Here is a 19,812-nt window from a genome sequence, read left to right as displayed (position 1 = left end):
AACTGGCATAGGCAGAATACATATCCCCTTCACCCAGGAGGCCCGATTCCACAGAACAGCAGATCCCGCCTGGAAGGGAGTTGATAATACTCTAGCAGGCACATTGCAGCTACTTCAAAAGCACAGGAACAATTATACTATGGTAAAAAATAAAAAAGGAGGAAGGAAATGTAAATGTGAGGGCTTTAAGGTTAGAAGAGATTTGGTCAGTCTTCACACAAAACCAGTCACCATTTTATTTTGAATGTCACACACCATGCATTTAGTAAGATTAGCAACTTACTCAACAATCGCCAAACATGAACACAGAGCCTCTATATGTCTTGCAGGTGGAGATAAAGGGACTTGCTAATGAAGACTGAACAGACCTTTGGCATAGGGGAGACAGTAAGCATCTCTCTCGGACAGGTAAAGGCTTCCCTCTCTGTAGGCCCACACCACCACCATTATTAGTTTCTCATACCCAGGTAGAGAGGTCAATATCGTCAAAGAGGGGGTTTACTTAGAGTCACAGGCTCTAGTTTGGGGGGTGGCGGGGGGACTCATTGTTAGGTAATCAGGAGTAACTTCAGTGATCTTCCAGGATTACGGAGCACACTGAAAAAGGGAAAAGTGAACAGGAATAAAGGGACAGTACAGGTTTTCCAGAGCCAAGCAGAGGACTTTCCAACCCAACACAGAATATACAGGCTAAGGTGGACAAATTGGAAGGAAGGCCCTTAAAGAATAATCTTGATGTTGGCAGAGAAAATAGGCAGATCACAAATATGGAAAAAGTTGTTTAAGGCCGAATGATGGAAGTTTTTAGTCGTGGTGCAGTCTTCAAAAAACGGTGTCGTGGAAAAAGTGCATAGCCCCAACAAGGTGTAATTAGTAAAAATTAGCTTTGCTGCGACTGTTGAAGAAAAAGTGTAAACTGGAGGTATGAAGTTAGGCCCAAAAGGAATAATCTTGATCTTGTACGCGAAAATGGGCAGGTGAAAAATACGGAGAAATTTGTTGAGGACCTTCTGATGGAAGTTGTTAGTCTTATTGCAGGTTTAAAAAAGCTTTATAGTGGAAAAAGTACATTGGCTCATCACAGTGCAACTACTTAAATTTAACTTTACTGCGACAGGCGAGGAAAAAGTGTAAACTGAGGAATGAAGACTCTGTAATCATGCCGTCTTGCATTTGCGTCATCAATTCTCATGGTGCATGTTAGAAATGGGGTTTCTGGTTTGGTAAGGTATGCATCTAAGCCAGACAGACCACCCCACTCTAGTTAAGGCAAGTAAGTTGCACACCAACTATAACCCATGCTCACCCCCTAGGTAGCTTGGCATATCCCAGGAACAATGTATAAAGCGTTTGCGCAACACACTCACACCAGTAACACAAGGAACGCAGCACAAAAGAGACTCCACACAGGTGTATAAAAATATATACTATATTGTACATAACATGTACACCAAAATTACATGAATCAAATACTGTGCACACTATGCAAATTCTGAATCAGCACGCATTATCCTGATAATGCAAGAATTGATATGTGATACATTGTAACATGATGGTAAGAAATGTAGCAGGTTATGAAGAGGTGCATGAACCAAGGATTCTGTATATATTATGCAATCCTGAAAGAATACTAGTTATCCTAATAATGTAAGGATCAAAACGACATTAGGAATCCAGGGCATGAAATGCAACAGTTTCGTTATGGTAGGAATGCACAAGAATCACCACAATTCAATGAAACACATTAATCACTAAATGTCAACGTACAAAACAGAGGGCATTCCGCTCTTTTTAAGCATTATGTGGTAATTAGGCATGGAGATGTGGGGCACAGATATGTCCGTGGACCCACTACCAGCAATATGGTAATTAAAGCACACGTGAAGGGCTAAAAGGAACCTGCATGTCTATCACACATAATATGTTAGTTGAGGGGATTTACTCCATGTACAAAACGGGGGCCTCTGTCGAGGTCTCACTTCGTATGGTGATGATCAAATGAATGCCCACAAGGTATGGGCAGACAAATGGGAGCCATACTTCGGGCTGCACAGGAGACCAAACTCGGTCCCCGTGCTTAGCTCTTAACAGCAGCTGCCTGCTATTGTGCGGGACTACTGCCAGGCCCAGTACCTTTTTTGCTACCACAGAGGTCTCTTCTGACCCAGATATTATATCGTCTGCAGCAGGGCTAGCGGCATCTTTGTTGGGCTAGCAGGCACAGGCAGGCTCGAGGTGGGCACCCACGCTGGCATTGTATCTGGAGCGAGGGCTTTGGGAGAACCCTTGTAGAAGTTCCCAAAATACAAGCTGTGCTGAAACCAGACCTCCACACGCTGAGGTAGTTTCAGGATAACTAATAAGGGTTGGGGGGCAAGCCACCCAGTCTCTGGAGAGCACTAGAGATGCCCAGGGCAGGTAGACAGCCAAAAAGCCAGGACATAAGGTGGATTTGAAGAGAGGCGGTTTTTCCCTCAGCTCAACAGGCAGCAGACCAGCATAACAGGCAAGCTGTCCAAATGCCGGTTCCTACTCGTAGATAGCAGTCCTTTGGCAAACCAGATTCAGGAAGCACTTTGCAGCAGTGCAACAAACAGAAAAGCAATCCAGTGAGTCCTTAAGGCCACTCGGAAAGTAGCAGGCAGCAGGGCCATACCAGAAGAGCAGTCCAGATGAGTCCATTGCACAGCGCAGCAATTCCCTCCGACAGAGATGCAGTCCCAATTCCAAAAGTGCTCTACAATCATAGGGTCAGAGCCCCTGTCCTTATATCAAAATGTCTTTGATCAAGGGGGCACTTCACAAGAAACCTTACAGGTGCACAACACTCCCTTCAAACCCTGCTGTGACTCCAGTTGTAAAGTAGGGGTAAACAGGCACTTTGTTTAAACATTTGTACACAGCGTGTACAAATGTAAGTGTGCCCCGCCTCCCTCTCTCCTAGCCCAGGAAAACTTTCAGTATGCAGATGGATGCAGATGCCTCTAGTCACACCCAGCCCTTCCTGTGTTCTGTCTGTCTGGAAAGTATGCACAAGGTGTAGTTGTCAATTGGGCCCAGACGTGGATTGGAGTCAGGCTGCAAAGCACATATCGTTATAAGCACAGAGAAGTACCCACTTTCTAAAAGTGGTATTTCTAAAATAGAAATGGAAAACTCAATAATATCAGTAAGCAGGATTTCTCACTACTATTTCTAAACAAACCAAACACGGCAACGCTACTCCTTTTAGATCAGGATTTACCACTTAAACACATATAAGGGAATTCTCAATGCTAGCCTATGAGAGGAGTAGGCCTCACAGTAGTGAGACACAAAATAGGCTGTATCACCAGGACATGCCACACAAAGGCACATGTTGTACCCTCTATTTACACAGCACAATGCCCATAGGGCTCACCTTAGGGGTGACCTATATGTATTTACCTGTAGTAAAATGGTAGTTTAAGGCTTGGCAAGTCGTTTTCAATGTCAAGTCAATGTGTCAGTAAACAGCGCACGCAGTCACTGCAGTGGCGGTCCTCAGACAGATTTGAAAGGCTATGTCGGTGGGTGGCACAAGCAGCGCTGCAGGTCCACTAGTAGCATTTCATTTACAGGCCCTAGGTATATGGGCTACCACTTTACAAGTGACTTACAAGTAAACTAAATATGCCAAACAGGTGTAAACTAATCATACCATGTGTTTAGCAGTGGTAAAGTGTCCAGAGTCCTAGAGTCAACAAAAAGAGGGTCAGAAAAATAGGAGGAAGAAGCCAAAAGGTTCGGGTCCAACAGTGCATCACCACGATCATGGCATAAAATACACAAGTAGTAGTAGTAGTAGTAGTAGTAGTAATTGAACTTTATTCGATATGTAGTAACAATATCATAAAAGTACACACGTAGATATAAAAAATCATGTTAAAACAAGTAAAATTTCATTTAAGTCATAAAAAAGGTAATATCAATAAAAGTACGAATACAGGGTTAGAACATCAAGACATGTATCGTCTTAAACCTGCATTGATATCCGCAGCCTCAACGACATTTTCAGATAAGATGAAATGGCTGCCAGAATTAAAGGCGATTCCAGGGTTTTTAGTTTTTGGTAAGCCATCTTACATGACCGTAATCCCCATGACTTAAGCAGCGGTTTCAGGAAAATAGCTCTTGGGTGTTGATAAAATCTACAGAATAAAATACTATGAATATTAGATTGAGTTGAAAGATCATCACATGGGCACTTCGGTAAGTCACTGGACCAGCAATTTAAGTTAGGAAAAGTTAGAAGTCTAAAAAAGGTGTTGGTACGAAAACGGGTCAGGAGCATGCGCGTGTACGGCGATGGTTCTAAGAGTAAATATTGCTGTGTGCCACTCATGGAGATTGAATTTTGGTAGTCCGCAATAGAACTCTTCTGATTTTCTAGAAACAATCGTTTGCAGCTCCAATAATTTAGAACAAGGCGCTTTAACATGGCTTTTGGTAGATTAGCTAAGGTTAAAGGCTCAGTAAAAAATTCAGGGTGCCCTATGTCAATAGACAAACTCTTGACATAGTTCAACCATTTAATGTTCTTGACCTCTTTCAGTTTTAGACAGTCTATAATAATTTCCCTATTAAAAGGTGTCTCTTCGTTGGTCCAGACTTTATGCCATAACATGAGGGGGGAGGAATTAATCGTGTCCATATTATACGTGAGGCCCAAAATACACAATTATTTTCCCATTTAAGGATGATTGAAATGAAAGAAAAGCAGCCTTTCTCCGTGCTTTAGAAGATGCCAGATTTCAAAGAGACACAGCCAAAGACTGCAACCAGTCATGTACTGGGAAGACCTCGGAGAAGGGGACATAAAAGGCTAGAGCCCTTGTAGAGGGGTAGAGTAAGAACAGATCCCACTGAGAAACCAGCAACAATTACAAGTGCAACAACTAGGATTTCCTGGTCCATTTCATATTAAAGCTCTGACATTTAAAACCGGTCAGACGTGGCCATGCCAAGATCAGAAATACTGAACAAATAGGCGAATATGCAATTTTTAAGGTATATATAGAAAACACACCTTAACCAGAATATTTGATTTCAATCCAAAATCTCCTCGATAATTATTATGAAATGTAGGACAATAAAAGTAATATGTGAATGACAGCTACAATTGGAGTGACCAATGTGTGTTAACCCTGTACAGGGCTGGCTTTAGCATTAGTAGTGCCCTGTGCAACAATTTTTGTTGGTGTCACTAAATCACCACCTTCTCCATGGATTCCCTCACTGCCTCTCTCAAACAGTGACTTATTTATCCATAGCCCCTCTTTCACATGTATTTCTCTTGTTTTATAGTGCTATATATACCAGTTTAGGGTGCCAGAGCACTTTTACATCACACATATGTTATACAGCGACATTAAATCATAGATGTGTAAATCTATGTATAGGATATGTTACACAAGACAATGAGGACTACAAGGTGTAGGAGTCACATGTCATTGATACTGGTAGGCAGCATATTTTAAGGGTACGTGGCCCGGAAAAGATCAAACTCAGAATGTAAAAATGTAACACAGTGGTTGGGATTGGCTTTACTACTAAGAATGTATTTCTCCAAAAGCAAACACTTTTTAGCAACATTAGGATAATGAAAGACTAGGGGAAAAAAGTTCTAACCTATACCTTTCAGTTTGCTTGTACCTCTCTTGGTGACAGTTCCTAGCTTACTGTGCTATATTAGGATTTAAACTCATGAACTGCAAATAACATAAGGAGTTTTGTGACAAAAGCAGTAACCCACTGAGCCATCTACAAAAATGCAATTGGGTGATCTGTATGGTACACGTTGTTTGCAGCAAGTTAATATTAACATTGCTCGCTACTTTAAGGAGTCAAAAATACCACTAGACAAAACTCTCTCCAGCAGGTACATTAATCACCAGAATTATCTTTTATTGTTGCCTAACAATTGGTGAACAGACCAGGAACTCCAAAGCAAATGCTTTTAAACCTAGAGGATATTTCAAATGATGGCGCTTACCCTGAGCTCGATGCCCAGTGCCGTTGCACCAGTCACACCGCCCTAAAGCCTGCCCTGATCCCGTATGTAATCATGCTGCAGGTTTTAAAAGAATACCTACTGAAAGATGCTGCACCGGTTAGTTGGGAAGGGAATGGTTAAGCCTCACCTACATAGGTTACCTCAAGTACATGAGATTCAGCACAGTTGGCTGAATGAGCAGTCAAACATCAATGTCTACAATGGTTGTTATGAGGCAAAAATCTGATTTGATACCGTAACTCAGGCTTTCTAATCAGGGGACTAAATAGTCATGCCAAAGGTGACCTACTTGGAGACACGTCAGTATTCGTACAAAAATAATAATAATAAAAAGCTGATTGACAAACGGAAGACAAATGGTTTTTAGCAAAAACAAAATGAGGATGTGATTAGCATCTGTGTCAAAGATTGCGTTCAAAATGAGTCGTCACACTGATACACCATTTAGTGGGGGTCAGTGTCGATAAAGCTATCAGAAGATTTGATTTTAGAGGGCAGAATTGCAAATATGGACCCCTAATCAATGCATAAAAGTTTAATATTGAGGACCTAAACTTCAATAGAACTTCTAGAGCAATGCCATGAGGTTCTGGATTATGTTATCTGTGGAGGAAACTTCAATCCAGTCAGGCCTTGACAATGATTAATCAATTCACACGGGGAGATCTGGAGCAGATGGATTATTGAGATCGCTTTCAACAGGGAGATGTATGGCACCTCAAGCAGCGAGAGATATGAAACTTTTTTGTGCATCAGAGGTCATCAAGGTTGATTGATTCTTGGTGCCCCCCCTCTCATGCTCATACATAACAAATTGATATGCTGGCTGGAACAGTCACTAGTTTTCTCACACATGGCACAGGAATGAGATTTATAGTAGCTGTAAACCGTGGTAGAAAGTTGTAAGAACTAATGACGTTGATTTTGAAATCAATGAGGATTCTGTACCCAATGTTATAATATAGGAATTCTTCAAGTGCAACAAAGGCCTCTACATTGCTGAATAAAATGGCATATTTGATATGGGAGCCACAAACTGAAACAACAAATGTGTGCTTGAGCTTTAGTATGAGAAATCAAAGGTTTAAGTGATCTGGGGAGAAGATAAGAAGGGGGTCGGTGAGTTTCGAGATCTAGCTTAGCAAGAGGTGTTCTTCATGTGGAGAAGAACAGTTGCAGCTACAGAATAATAAACCGTCATTGAAATATATTAGGAAAATGTCTGCAAAGAGAAATCTTGTTACATTAGAGTTCCAATTAATGCAATGTTCTTGGACTACCACATAGAGCTTTACACAACTATCTCAGTGGTCCTGATTGAACATTTTCAATGTATTGGCCTTGGCTCGAAGGAGTGTGGAGAGAGCTGCTTAATGATCCAATATTCTCAACTGATTTGGAGAAGATTATGTTGGAATTAAGGCACCCGATTCAGGTGGCCAACCTTGAAACTTAAAAAGTAGTCAAAACCTTTGAAGTGATATTTAAATTAATTCGAACTGAATTTGAAAAATAAAAATGAAATCATTTGCACAGAGTTGGTTTGAAATATTCGCAATTGTGAGAATTATATTCTTAACCTTACAGAAAACTATTGCTAGAGTCTTTATGAAATCTGCAAACAAAAGAGAGGCTAGAGAACAACCCAGTCTGTTTACCTTTAAGAATCCTATTTCTTGTGAGTTGATAATTACATTTGCCTGGGCACCCTTATACAAATTGTAAAAGAGGCCTTGTGAGCTGAGAAGAGAAGCCAAACACAATATAAAAAAAAAAAAAAGACTTTCTTAGTTCATGATTTCAAATGCTTTTCCTGCATCCAAAGCAAGGTTACTGCAGGAATTTTCTATAGCTGCAATTACATTAGTATTAGCATATAGCGGTCACCTGGCAATAAATCCACTTTGATCCTTATGGATCAACAAATTCACAACTTTGTTTATTTTGCTTGCCAATAATTTATTGATAATCTTATAGCTTATGTTGAGTATAGTTATCAGACGATAGGAGTTGAGGTCCGCTTTGCGTCCACCCCCTGCACCACCAACACTAAAAAGCTTACCACTACTCCTATATCAAAGTATTGGGGCACTTTATCATCCTTAAAATTGCGATTAGTTGGTCTGGTTAAATATTTACTCATTACCCCTCTCAACATTTTATAAAATTCAGAAGAATACAAATTTGCACATGCTTCTTATAACGCCTACCATCACTTCTTGCTTAACAAAAAGTGACCAATTGTCATGCAACTTCAGAGGACAAACTTAGAACTTGTATACATGCGAGAAGGATTCTAAATGTGCTGAATTAACTAACTCAGAAAGTTAGAAATGTCCAAAAATATTTAATTTATCTCTTTAGTATGGTTACTTCTCTTTATAGCACTAGGGCATCAAATGTTTTATTTAAAAACATTTTTTTAAGTTTCTCTCACTAACCATGCTGAACATTTCCCCAAATATTCACTCTTCTTTGCTTTTTCATTCAATTGCGTTTCCCTATAGTATTATTCTTTTGGATACCCCTTCCTTTTTCTCAATCACCTCTATTCCTGGTAGAATTGTGTAAAACACGGTAACTTAGGTATAACAAACCTTAGTTTTGCAATATGCCACATGTTCTATCAGTTTTTTTCAAATTGTAAGCAATACTTCAGACAATGAAAGTTACTTTAGAAACATAGTAGATAACCAAAGAATCAACTGGTCCCTCATTTCAATCAATATACTTTTATAAACCGAATGGGATCATCTAACCATTTTTCATTTTCTAACACATTTCTTAAAAATCCATCTTTTGATAAAGGGAGTTTCAATGGGATTTGAATCTAAAGTTCTATGGCAGAATGATTTGAGATGCCATTTGGACATAGCTTCTGATACTAAAGTTCTAATTAAATTCAAATCAGGAAATAAATATAATGATATGCAGGAAATTTGTTTTTATATGGGTTTATTTTCTTCTCCACAGTTCAATTAATCTGAAATGCATTAAATGCTAAGAATAGATATTTGCATATTTAGGCTAATTTTGCTTTCTGTTTTGGGTTGGGGAATCCAGAGTGGTGTACTGAATGAAATTAAGATTTGGGAGGGGTGTGTGTGGGGATATATATATATAGATCTATCTATCTATCTATTTTCCAACAAAGTTCCCAAAGCAATGAGAGAGCACTCGACAGTGCTCAGCCATCCGGCAATTTGAATGCAGCTTGCTTCTTGCTCCAACGGAGTAATGTATGCCAACGCGTTTCACGGCCTCACGCCGCTTCTTCCTGGGCTGCTGCAAGTACACAAAGAGGCACGCATTCTTTCCTTTGCATTTCCGGTCAATTTATTAACATGCTCACCCCCAGTGGGCGTATGCTAAAAAGCACTCTTTTTTTAATGTATGATGGGATGTAGAGTTCCCAAATGCGCATAAAAAATCCCCTTTCAGTAAGTTCAATGTGTATTTGATTAAAAGCAAATTATCAAACCTGTAGTAGCTGTCGGGGCATTAGTGCAGGCTTAATTTGCATATTGAACACTGTGCTTTCATGACATCGAACAGTTCGAATTCAAAGCCTCAGTCAGCTGGCTGCAACACTTCTTTCCCAGCTGACGATGATGCCCTCTCCACGGCAGGGATGCCGTGTATATGTTTTCCAACAAAGTTCCCAAAGCAATGAGAGAGCACTCGACAGTGCTCAGCCATCCGGCAATTTGAATGCAGCTTGCTTCTTGCTCCAACTGAGTAATGTATGCAAACGCGTTTCAAAACCTCACGCCGCTTCTTCCTGGGCTGCTGCAAGTACACAAAGAGGCACGCATTCTTTCCTTTGCATTTCCGGTCAATTAATTAACATGCTCACCCCCTGTGGGCGTATGCTAAAAAGCACTCTTTCAATGCATGATGGGATGTAGAGTTCCCAAATGCGCACAAAAAATCCCCTTTCAGTAAGTTCAATGTGTATTTTATTAAAAGCAAATTATCAAACCTGTAGTAGGTGTCGGGGCATTGGTGCAGGCTTAATTTGCATATTGAGCACTGTGCTTTCATGACATCGAACATTTGGGAACTCTACATCCCATCATGTATTAAAAGAGAGGGCTTTTTAGCATAGGCCCTCTGGGGGTGAGCATGTTAATAAATTGACTGGAAATGCAAAGGAAAGAATGTGCGTGCCTCTTTGTGTACTTGCAGCAGCCCAGGAAGAAGCGGCGTGAGGCCGTGAAACGTGTTGGCATACATTACTCAGTTGGAGCAAGAAGCAATCTGCATTCAAATTGCCGGATGGCTGAGCACTGTCGAGTGCTCTCTCATTGCTTTGGGAACTTTGTTGGAAAATATATATACGGAACAAATAAAGAATTTTGGGGAACATCAGCGAGAGGTGTAATGCATCAATTCTTTTCAAATCTGCTTCTATTGATTTGCTCAGGGGCCCGAAGTTCTCGGCTACTATTTTATCTATTGAAGCATTGATTCTAACCCCCAGATAACTCGCTGAATCCACAAATCTAGTATCCATTTTAATAATATTTTTAGTACATATTATTTGTGTTTTAGATTCATTTAATAGATATCCTGAATGTCTACCAAAATCCTTTGCCATTTGTACCAAAACCAGAAGTGCCTGGTGCGGATCCATAGTGGTCACGGCCAATTCATCCGCGTAGGCCAAAATCTTAGTTTCGTGCCCATTACATACCACAGGACTGATCGTTGGGCAGCCTAATATCTTCCAAATAAACGGATCAATATGAAGAGAGAAGAGGATTGGGGAGCAAGGACAACCTTGATGCGTGCCTCGATTTATAGTTATTTTATCGAAGCTCTCACCCATGACCACCACTCGGGCGACTGGGTTGACATACATCGCCCTGAGTGCTCTTATAAATTTCTCTCCAAATCCCCTCCCCGCTAGAATCCCCCCAAAGATAATTCCAGACCACTCGGTCAAAAGCCTTCTCGGCATCGAGCAGGACCATGGCCATCCCGTCCCCCCCAGTGGACTGGGCATCAAACAGAGCTATTGCCCTCCTAGTATGATCCGTGGTACCATGGGGAGACGAGGCCGCCAAAGATCCTGCCCAGCCTTTTAGCCCAGATCTTAGAATAGAGTTTAGTATCCGCATTAATTAGCAAAATGGGGCGGTACGACCCCGGTTTCTCCCTGGGTTTCCCCTTCTTGTGGAAGACCATTTGTTTCCCTCCATGAATCTGGGACCACCCCTGTACAAACTATGCCATTAAATAGATCTATTAGAAGCTGAGTGATCTTGGATTCGATACATTTATAGACCTCCAAAGGGATCCCATCTGGGCCCGCGGCTTTACCCTTGGATAATTCCTGCAAGGCTGCTATAATCTCGCTCTCATCAATATCCATCTCCAACTCTTCCCTAGCTATGTTGTCAAGTCGGGGACCATTGTCTACATACTCTTCGCCCTGATGACCGCCTAAATTTTCCTCTGTATAAAGGCTTTGATAGAAGTTCTTAAAAACCTGTAGGATCTCTTTGGCTTCTGTGTACTCTTTCCCGTTATCTTCTATCCTGGAAATACTATTTTTTACTCTTTCCTGCCTAATTTGTAGTGCCAACATTCTACCGGCTTGTTGGCCAGTTTCATATCGTTTGACCCTAGAAGTTTGATATTCACATATCGCCCTCTGCATTACCAACTTCTGTAATTCCGCTTTAGCTACCAACAATTTCCTTTGGCTCTCAATGCTATCCCCACCTTGTGCTATATCTAAGGTATGTTGTTCCTCTACGACTAATAGTTCCCTCATTAATCTTTCCACCTCGCTCCTATCCTCTCTTCTCTATCTAGCCGCACAGCTTATTGATTCGCCTCTTAAGGCTGCCTTAAACGTTTCCCAGACCCCATTTCGTGACGTACTATATCTATTAGCGGCTAAAAATTCCCCCACCCATTTCCGAATATGTTCTAAAAACCTTTTATCCACCAATAGTCTCCTTTCGAATGGCCGTCTAGTCCTTATCCTTTCTGACCCATCCAATTCATAAGTTAATACCAGCGGATTATGATCCGATAATAACTTTGGGAGTTTGGTTATTACTACCCTCTTTATTTCTGAGGATGACACAAAAAAATAATCCAATTTGGTGCATCTCTGAAAAGGGTTTGAAAAATATGTAGAGCGTGGGTTTTGAGGCTCCTTAACCCCCCATACGTCTAGGAACCCGTGCGAGCTGATAAGAGACTTAACAGCCCTAAAAACTCTTGGCTTCCGTCCTGAATACACTACATTAGGACCCCAATCCGCTGAGATATTCAGGTCACCACAGAAAATTATGGAGGTTAACCAAGTGGCTAACTCTATTTCAAGAAAATCATAACTCTCAGGATCGTCGTTATTGGATCCGTAAATTACAAACAACGTAAAACCCTTTTCCAACTCAACTAAAACCCATCTCCCATTACTGTCCACTTTGATCCGCCTGACCCCTCCCAAAAATGTTCTAACTAATACTGCAACTCCCCTGTTTATCGAAGATTGCATTGTACAAGCCACTAGCTCATAACCACTCACAGACATGAGGTTCCTTTTAGCCCAAGGGAGGTGAGTTTCTTGCAGACAGAGGACGTCCAATCTATTGTACTTCAGAAAATGGGCCAATTTTTGGCGTTTCCTCCAATCATTCAGCCCGCCGATATTGATTGAGCAAACTCTAATATTCGCCATCCTGAGGGTCTGCTTGAGCACCTAGATCTGCCTGAATCCGACAGATCGTGAATTACTATATCCTTACGCTGACTATTAAAACATCCATGATAATCCAAACTGCATCTTTTTCCCCCATTTCCTAGTTTGAGCCCCCCCTCCGCACCCCCCTCCCGCCCTCTGACCCAGCCCCTCCCACTCATCCCGCACCCCCCTACACCACCCCAAAGTGGCCCACTCTGTGAAGTGCTCAGACCTAGTCTGTGCATGTGATGGTCTAGCAGAGCTTGCAGTGAGGGCAACCATTTTGAAACTATAGAGAAAAAAAAACCAGTACCGCTACTAGGACCCTTAATCCAATATCAGACAAGTACAACATGCACCGGAAAATAACACTACATAGCATTTGATTACGCCATCTCCTGAAGAAAAAGAAAAACCACCCCGTTAAATAGTTTAAAGTCTATTTGCCTAAAGAGTCCAGATACTCCTTTGCTTTGATTTCTGAGGCAAAGAATAAGATCCTGCCATCATTAATTATTTTTAACTGAGCTGGATTTACCAGGAAGGCTTGGATCTTCTTATCCTGAAAGGGCCTGATCATCTCCCTCAGTCACCACCTTCGCTCTACAGTCGTATGGCAATAGTCAGAACGAGACCCCTTCACTGGATCTCCTGGCATCTGGTCTCGCTTTTTCGGCGATGGACTGTCTCAAAATAAAGTTTCCAAAAAACACCAATACAGCTCTTGGTTTATCGCCTTCCCTTGCATTCCTACGGATTTTAAAGGGGGTACAATGGACCCGCTGTATCTCGGTAGTCCAATTCCAACTGGAGAGCTCTGGAAACGCTTGCTCAAAGAGCTTGATGATATAGGCCTTTATATCGGAGCCCTCAGACCCCTCCGGGATTCCCAGTACCCTCAGGTTGTTCCGGCGGAGCCTATTCTCCATCTCCTCCATTTTCCACTGGGGATCGACCACCTGAGCGCAATGAGCATTAACCTTATAAGAAGCTTCGGCTGCCTCGGTCTCAGTTGTTACAAGTCTCTCTTCCAAATTCGAAACTCTGTCTCCAGTATTAGCACAAACCTTAGAGAGTTTCCTAACCACGCCCTGCATCTTCCTCATCGCAGCCTGAGCTTTACGATTATCCTGGTGGGTCTCTTCTCTATGTGCAATTATCTCTTGGTGTATTGTCTCCAAGAGCAACAGATGGGTACTATCAACACCAGGACTTCCCTGGAGAGCCAAAACGGAAGATTGATTGCAGCTTAAGTCCCGATGTATGTGACTCTGGGCCTGACTCCTTGCCCCCACAGGAGGCCTTAAGGCTGTTGCCGGCAGATCTAGTTCTGGGTTACTCCCCGAATCTCCCTCTGATTCAGAGTTGGAACTACGTTCGTCATCCTCGGACCAACCGGCCCCTTCGGACATTGAAAAAAAGCACTCACTAGGATCCTTCTCCTTTTCACTTTATGGACCTATCAAGTCCGGATCAAACTCGGCACTCGGGAGTCCCATATCAAGTAGAGCTCCCGATTGAATCTGTGACTGTGCCCCTACGTTGCTCATATTAACACCTAAGGCTGGTTCGCCTGCATCCTCAGTTATTATATTCTGGGGTGACAGCGCATTTCCAACCTGGAGCGACTCCTTTATCACCTCCTTCACCCCTGCTTGAGATTGAGGCGCAGGATCAATAGCCGCCATTATATCTTTAACCTGGCATGTTACAGGGGGGAGTGTCTGGCCAGAGTTCATTGACGTTAAACGAGGAATACCCCTCGATATTACTCCCAGGTTTCAAATTCTCTTTTTGACTTCTTGCCGCTGGAGAGATACTGCCATCCACCTCTTTTATCGCCTCCTTCTCCTTCTCGGCTTTGCAGAGGATGTCCGCAATTGAGGTGGGTGCCTGGCGAGTCCTTCCCGTATTCTGCTGGCTCTTTTTCGTTTTCTCTGTAGGCATTAGTCCTGCCGATAAATCCTCATTTCCCTCCGTCTCGATCCCGACGTCCTCCCGTAATGCTTTCTTCCTTTGGGATGCCGATTTTAGCCCAGCCGCTATTTTCGGGGCCATCTCTCCTTTTCGTCTCTCACCGAGCCGTTTTAAAAGACCCAAGCCGCCGCACCCTCCGCTGTCTCCCCTCCAAGTATAGTGAAAGTCCGCTCTGCTCGCCCTAGACTCAGCTCCGCTCCACTTTCTCCGAATCCGCGCCACTCCGCCTGGACTTCGCCCTCCTATACTCCCGCGGAGTCTGTATCCGAGCGAAGGAGCTGAGAACACGAGCACTGCTACCCTGGCGAGCCGACGAACACAGCTATTTGAGGTGGGTACTATCAGCAACAGCATCCTTCCGGAGGGGGTGAGATTCCAAGCGTCTAAAAATCCAAATCCATGCACATTAATTTCCCATCAATCTCATCTCCCCTGCCCTCACTGCTTCGCTGCACCGGCCGCTACGCAGCCGCCATCTTGCTTCCCGTTGGGCCTCATGCAGACTCCCCTTTTTTTGTTCAAACTGCCACAGCCCATTATACCCCAGCACCCATGTGCTCTTGCCCCTTTCCATTCTGCGCCACCCCTTCCTAATCTAGGAGATCCATCCAATTCTGTAATCAATCCCCCACCAGGAACGGCCACCCCATCTTTGTATATGGCAAATCATCAAAAGAAGCATATCTGAATAAACTGATCATTCTGGATTAAACAAGTTTTAATTTTGATTTTTAAAATACATTAACTTGAGCTCACATAGTCCTGAATTTACGAATTAAATGTTTATGGCTGAATGTCATTTGAAGATTTCATAAGTCACATCTGTAAACTTGGAAGTAAAAACCTTTTTTTTTAAATAAATTAATTGCTTCCCTTTACAATTGTTCTTTTATCCTAAAATCAGCAAATGTCACTCTAATTGTGGCTTTACAAATTTCCAGAAAGACCCCCCAGTTACTCAATGAGTTCGCACAACAGTGAAGTCTCCTTGGAAGTCTTGTAAAACAGTCTTTAATTGGCTGCTGAATTAATTCAAGTATCTGCTCTCAAATTGATCAGCCTCTCAGGAATACCGAAAAACCAAAAATTGTATGCATCATCATGACCCACTTTCCATGTCTTCCTGTTTGGCTCTTATTTCACCTACCCCTTTTTTAAGCAAGATAATGGTCTTATTGGTGAACCGGTGCTTCCACCTCAATCAGTCCTTGTTCCATCTTATGTAGTCTGCCCAATGAGTAGCCACATTTCTTATTTAGATCATCCTTTACCGTTTGAGATGAGTGAGCCATCGATCTTTCAATTCACAAATTTCATGTAAAACGTTACCCAATTCTCCTTCTAAAAGCCGCACTGGAGCTTCTTGTTGGAACATGATGAGGAGGGTCTGTGTGAGGCTTTAACCAAACAGGAACGCCTGTTCAGGTACTACAGCAGAATTAATGATCTTTCTGCAGTAATTTCTCATTTTTGAGATTGTCATTCTGGTGTAACAGCCTCTAACAGATTTAGAGATATCACATTCATGTTTTTCGTTTCTCTCAGCATCTATCTCATCTGCTTTTTCCTAAAGGGTACGAGCTCATTATTTGGTTCGTATGCATTTGATTTTGAGGGACGCTGGCATTGGAATCTTCAAAAGTATGAATAATAAAAATAAACTACATTCTTCATCTACATCTATTGACAAGTGCAGCTACTGAGAAATCCTGCAGTTCCTGCGATCTCTGCCATCTTGGCAGACGAAGTGGCCAGACATCTCAGCATTCAATAAGGGTGTGACAAACTATGCATGAGGGTCACAAACTCCTCCCAGAGTCAGTCGAAATTGTGATTTGTTTTTAAATAAACAGCTTTAAAGCAGTTTCCTACAATGCCACACTGAAGAGATGAACTGGTCAGGGTAAAGCAATGAGTAAAAAAGATTTGAATTAGGTCTTTGGCAATGATGGGAGGCAATGGTATCCGAGACAGCAAAGATTAGAGATTAATAGGAATACATTTGAAGGAGAGGTTTTTGGTGCAGTGATTGGAAGCGGAATCAGGAGGTGGAATGTTCCAGAGCTCTGCCCAGATTGTGGAGACTTTATTGGAGAGATCACATTCCCATCTAATTTTATTTCGTTAGTGGAAAAGAACGAGAATTTGTTATACCTGTCCGCAATGGAATCAGAGCATAGATGGTACTGTCTGAGAATAAATGTTTTGAATAATTCCTTGGGTTTGTTCTCGGAGAGGTTATATTCACAGTAAAAGTATACATATTTGGCTGATTGGGAGGAGGATTTGTAGCTTTACAGGTTTGAGCAGAGTAGGCAACCGAGCAAATTTAGTGACTTCTCGCAGTCTTTGAGCTCATCTAAGATCACGTCTCATAAGATGATAGCTGGAAGAGAACATTTTAACAATCAGGTTTGCAGTACAGGATCTCCTCAAGAGACGGCAAGATTACCCAGGGCACAGTATTGTATAAATTGAATGAGAGGAAAAAGTACTAGAGAGGATTACGAGTGAAGTCATTAGAGGGACAGGTGGACAGTGGAGAGTTAACAGGAAAACATATGGATTGGGGAGAAAGATGCTGGAGAGAGGTTGGCAGGGTAAACTGAAAGATGGCGAAAGAGGATGGGCTTGAAGGGTGACATTGGAATTCAGGGTAGAAATTGCCTGGAATATGGTAGCAATTATTTTGTTGATAAGCTTCCGAATGAAAGAAGGATTGTGGAGGGGGTGTGAATGGGGAGAAAAAGGTGTTGGATTGGAGGGGCAGGGTATGGTATGGTCTTCTATGGAGAGTTGTGTGGGAAGGTAGTAAGTGCAAAGTGTTATAGTGAGATGGAATGGAGAGATAGGTGGGGTTGAATTAGGAGATACAGTCACTAAGCACAGATTGTGCAGTCTAGATGAAGGCACATATTCAAAGTCCACAAAGAGAGTGAGAGGGAATGACAGGGAGAGGAGCAGAAATCCCATTCCCCTGAGAAAAGTGCAGTACCTCAGTGGTCTCAAGATAAGGGGGTGAGGAAAAGGTGGAGGGGAGCAATCAATTGCCTTTCAGGAACACACACCTAAAAATGGGCGTTAAAGAGGGAATGGTAATTTGATGGGGTAATAGGGATGGGCAAGAAGAAAAAAGGTGGTAGAATATTGTGAGATGGACGATGTAGTGTCAGGGATGTAGAGATGTGTACTGGGAAGAGGGGCGAGATGAGAGAAGGAGCAGATGTGTGAATCAGGGAGCGATTTTGTGACGGAGCAAGGTGGTGCTCCAGTGATGTGGAAAGGGGATCGAGAGGGGGAAGGCAAATATGTAGAGACGTCTGGTGTGAGATTGAGTCTCAATAGCACACCTTATTCCATAAATGTCAAGTTGTTCATCGTTGGCAGCACGTTGTTCCACAGTCAATGTGGGCTGAGTTAACTCAGTCAGAAGTGCGTCTCCGTGTGCATCATCCATTGGGGGAGTGGTAGAAAAAGTTTTATAGGAGTCGAAACATAAATTAATGGAGATTGTGAGATGATTACAAAATCGTACAAAAACTTCTGCCAGCCTACTACCCAACCTGTTGTCTTTAGCAAATTGTCAAGTCTTGAAAATATACTATAACATGCACCTTATACATTATAACACACTAGTATTCTGACCTTTTTTTAATTAGAAATTCACCATTTACTTCAGCAATGTCTTGTGAGCAAGTCAGTAAAAAGGTAGGCAGATTCCATTTCAGGACAATCACTATTCACCAGTGAGTTCTAAACCCCACTAATCTAACATGCAGACACCTCTAATCTAGCATTTGAGGATTCCCATTTTATTTCCACAGAGAAGGCAATGAAGTGGTTATGGGCGAAGTATTTAATAATACACTTGCTAACAGTGTCTTTGTGCAAGGCATCCCTTAATGTTCCTTCACAGTAGCTTCAAAGTGTATGTGGGAAGAATTTGTGCCTCAACTAAGACCCAAAAAGGGTCACTGTGGGAGGAAGATGGGCAACTCAAAGTAAATTTCACTGTGGCTCAATCCAGAGTCAGTGAGTGTGGCCAGTCTGCTGCATCTGGAACTGGGGAGAGAGGAAAAATAAGATCAGACATACCGGGAAAATCAAGCATCTGCAGGAGTTAGAGGACCAACTCAATACACACTCTCCTTGAGACATGGTGCCAGACGCAAGATGAGGCCAGTAGGTAATGTGGTAGCCGCAGTGCAGCTAAAGCGAGAACGTTTAGGAGTGGACAACCAGGAGGCTGCAACGTCCACAAAACAGGGGAATTGCCCCACCCCTTCACCCTAGCCCTTACTCAGCATCAACAGGGTTCAGAATCAGCATGGAAAGTTTTCCAGCCTAGTCTTAGTCATCTGATTGGGGAGGTCTACAGAAATTAACAGGATGTATGTATCACAAATATGTGGAAGCTTTAAACCCTGTAACCACATCCAAAGTCTGTGTTTTAAAATTCTTGCATTAGACCACACTGCAGCCCTGAGGGCGTGAAAACAGCAGTAGTCTTCTTCTGCCAGGCAAATAGACGGAAACAAAGTAATTCAGAAGAGATTGAGTATTCTTGGTTTTGTGGCCCAGTACCTCTACATAGTGTGAATTTCGGCTCTGTAACTGAAGCACTGCGCAGCAGAGTAAGTCAGTACTTGCTAAAAGAAGATGCGAACATTGAGACACAATCCTGTAAGTGACAGTAACCAGGGCACCCGTTGAGAGTTTACAATCAAGCTCCATGCCCTCTCTAGAGTTACAGCCATTAAAGCACATGACAGTACTCAAGAGGAAGTAAAGCCCTGAATGCATTAGTATTCCAATAGCACTGTGGCAAACTATGCTATAGTCTTGAGGGGTTACTTTACGCTTATTTTAGTATTGGCGATATAGAGGTTTCTACTTGGCTTCTCCATTTCTATGTATATTAAGTATGCAGAATTTTATTTTTGGCTGGCTACAGAGAATTCTTGCAGGTTTTAGAACATCAGGTCCAATAGAAAAGAAGATACATTATGAAATGTAGGTCCTAAGATTATCCTTAAACAGTAGTGCAACATTGCTCACGCCGCCTCTTTTATATCTGCTAATGCCTCAGTTGCGCCAA

At 42.3% G+C, this 19,812-nt stretch overlaps 1 protein-coding gene across 7 annotated transcripts in view; it reads right to left on the bottom strand.

The window, feature by feature from the left end:
• The window catches only part of IRAG2 (inositol 1,4,5-triphosphate receptor associated 2), a 1,211,571-nt gene that overhangs the window by 1,047,731 nt on the left and 144,028 nt on the right, over positions 1 to 19,812 (bottom strand). The gene's annotated exons all lie outside the window — the stretch shown is intronic.

The sequence above is a fragment of the Triturus cristatus genome, chromosome 4_1 (assembly GCF_964204655.1).
Source record: "Triturus cristatus chromosome 4_1, aTriCri1.1, whole genome shotgun sequence".
Taxonomy (NCBI): Eukaryota; Metazoa; Chordata; class Amphibia; order Caudata; family Salamandridae; genus Triturus; species Triturus cristatus.
This window is presented reverse-complemented; position numbering and strand designations above follow the sequence as displayed.